This window comes from Pteropus vampyrus, unplaced genomic scaffold, assembly GCF_000151845.1.
Source record: "Pteropus vampyrus isolate Shadow unplaced genomic scaffold, Pvam_2.0 Scaffold108, whole genome shotgun sequence".
Taxonomy (NCBI): domain Eukaryota; kingdom Metazoa; phylum Chordata; class Mammalia; order Chiroptera; family Pteropodidae; genus Pteropus; species Pteropus vampyrus.
The window spans coordinates 355,047-358,504 of NW_011888889.1; the positions used below are offsets into that span (position 1 = coordinate 355,047).

Sequence of the window (3,458 nt, forward strand, 5' to 3'; positions counted from 1 at the left end):
CTGGATAAAGAAGACGAGGCACATATATACAGTGGAATATTACTCAGCTATAAGAAAAGATTACATTTGCATTTTATATTACCTCTTGAAACTTTCAATTAACTGTTCTTTTAACCATTTTTTTTTTTCTTGAGTTAGAAGGAGAGTTTATTAGAAAAGGGGTAACATTCCACAGAGTGTGGTCTCCTCTCAGAGGCAGAGAGTGAGAGGGACAGTGAGAGACAGTGAGAGACAGAGTAAAGGCAATGAGAGGGGATTCAGTTTATATGTCATTCTTTAGTTTCCATCTTTTTTGATATGGACATATAGTGAGGAAGGGAAGAGTATGTAGCCTGAAAAGGTAAGAATATGTAGAGCGAAATGCCTCCTGGCAGTTCCCAGCCTTTAATCCATAGGTTCCCCATGGTTTTAGCCATAGGGAATGACTCTTATTTCCTGTTTTCTCTTCACAGTTGTGAAAAATGGGCTGTTATCAATCTCAGAAGAAATCTTCTTTTGTTCTGAAGGTGTCCTCCTATCTTGGCCTCAGGGCTGATCAGTATATTGCAGTCTCAAAATGTGTCTTTATTAATATTTTAATGTTCTTGCTTCCTCCCTACATTATTCCTCCCCTCAGAGATTTTTTCCCTTATTCTTTTTTTTTTTAAATTCACTTATTTATTTCATTAATTTCAAGTATATAGTACATTGGTTAGACATTTATATAGTTTATAAAATGATCTCCCTAATTGCTCCTTTTCTCCTCTGGTTTTTCACCTAGCCAATGTATTAATGCTAACTGCATTCCCTATGCTATGCTCCCCATCCCCGTAACCTTCTATTAACTACGAATTTGTAATTCTTTAACCCTTCGCCCCATTCTCCCAGCCCCCCAAACCCCCTCCCCTCTGTCACCAAATTGTCCACTATATTTGTGAGTCTGTTTTTGATTAGTTTGTTCTTTTTGTTCCTTAGATTCTGCATATAAGTGAAATCATATGGTATATATTTTTCTGTCTTACTTATTTCACTCAGTATAATAACCTCTAGGTCCATCATGTTGTTGCAAATGATAGGATTTCATTTTTTTTTTAATGTCTGAGTAATATTCCATTGTATATATAAGCCATAACTCCTTTATCTAATCATCTGTTGACGGGCATTTAGGTTACTTCCAAACCAAAATATTTTTAATTGAGAAAATACTGTCTCTGTAGAAGTTTGGATACTGATAAAGTAGAACAAATTCTGCCGCTGAAGATTTCTACATCTAAAGTTAAAAAAATTGAAATTTGTAAACATTTTAGGTCAAGTATTTTACAAGAAATATCTTTGTAACACTATGGGACTTTGACATGTTCAAACCATTTTCTAAAACAAAACACATTACTTAAGTTGTTTCTTTATGGTTCTTTAGAATATCTCATCAAATTTAGAGTTCTCAAAATCAGATCTCAATTTCATTTCATTTTTGGCAGAGTAAAACCTGTGTAATTAAAAGAAAGAGATTTATCAAAAGTCATTTCCACCAATTAAATATTTTAAAATTAAATTATAAATTTCAGAAACTGAAATCTTACTGATTAATTTGTCCAGTTCCTTCTTTATTTTGTAAGAATAAATTTCAATGTCTTCCTGATTGCAAACTTTGCTATCAATTATAATTTGCTAAAACTTCAAAATTGAAAGTTTGGGTTATTCTAGTCATTGAGTAATTACATTGAATATCATATGTTTCTTAGTTTAGTAAGAACATATTTTATCATGTCCTGTGTTCCATCAAAATGAGTATTTATATCATCACTACTAAATTATAGAATTTTATTTTTATTGTTGAATTTTTAAACTGAATTTATAATGACATTTACAATACTGTTGGACATTTTACCTTTGAAATGAATGGCATTTCAAAAAGATTATTTTGACTCAAGAAATTGAGTTAAAAAATTAAACCTTAATTGTGATTAACTGACTTTCTCTTTTAAAAATCTGATGACATTAATAAGTAATCTGAAAATATTTAACTACTTGAAAAATTCTTTATAATAATGAAGCCATTTTATTTATTTTTTTAATATTATTTATTTATTTTTATGGTGACATGGGTTAACAAAAGCCAATAAGTTTCAGCTGTATATTTTAACAGTAAAGCATATATATTTACATTGTGTGTTCAATTGCCATAGTTAGATTTCTTTCTGTCACCACATATTTGACCCCTTTTACCCTGTCTCCCTCCCTCCTCTCCCTCTCCCTCCCCCAAGCCATTTTATTAATAATTATTGTTTCACTTCTCATGTGTACAAGAAAACTTGGAGTCAAAAATAAATGAAATTAATAATCTAAACCAGTCCAATAGAACTTTCTGCAAAGATAAAAACGTTATAGATTTGCACTGTCTAAATGGTAGCCACAGACATAAGCCAGTCTCAATTGAATCTTTCAAATGTGGCTAGTGCTACCAAATCAAAAATTTAATTTAATTTAATGTTAATTTAAATATATAACCATGTGAGGCTAGTGGCAACCTTTTGGACAACACAGATACAGTTTTGATCTCAATGAAAAATCACAATTCAAGGGATGATATTAGAATGTGCTTTATGCAATTGATCATGTTAAAACTTTGTGTTTAGGTAAAGCCTTTTTAAAATATATACTAATTATAGAAGTAGATACTGAGGTTTTATCAACACAATTGAGCCTTTGTTTTTACATGGAGTCAGTGATATCACTACAAGTCAAATGGCATATAAAAAATGTTAACAGATATTTGGGGTAAGTAAACACATCAAACTTTTTTGAGAAATGGGAATTAATTGTCTACAGCCATGCCACCCTAAACAAGCCTGATCCCGTCTGATCTCAGAAGCTAAGCAGAATCAGGCCTGGTTAGTACTTGGATGGGAGACCACGTAGGAAGACCAGGTGCTGTAGGCATAAAAAAAAAATAAAATAAAAAAATAAAAAATAAAAGATTGTAAGCTGACAAGGTCCTTGCAATCTGTGAGGTCAACCAAGGGTTGCCTCATCTAAAATAAATAAATAAATAAATAAATAAATAAATAAATAAGAAATGGGAATTAATTTTTCATTAAAAATGGATGTTATTTCTTCTTTTTCCTTTGAGCTTTTTAGGTATCTAGGCTTCCTGCCAAGTAAAAAAAGTGTTATCAAACAATAAAATAAGTAAATAGTTGTAGATTTACAACATTCAACAACTGCCAAAAACTGTGGCAATAGAGTTAGTTCTATACTACTTATAGTTTATGACCAAACTACACAGTCCTATTTTCCTGTGTATAAACTGCATACATTTAATCTATATTTCTTCCATGTTCTCACTGAACACACTGATTTTTAATCTGCTGGCTTTTGCATCTCACAAGCTGGGGACCAGGCTACCTCACAATTTTTCTAGTACACGAAATGACCTGCAGGGGCAGCAATGTTAAATACGTTTATCAACATTAAGACTA

The 3,458-nt window shown here is 31.4% G+C and overlaps 1 pseudogene; it reads left to right on the forward strand.

The window, feature by feature from the left end:
- The first annotated feature begins 2,800 nt into the window (after nucleotides 1-2,800).
- LOC111743173 lies at nucleotides 2,801-2,919 on the forward strand (annotated as a pseudogene).
- Nucleotides 2,920-3,458: the final 539 nt, after the last annotated feature.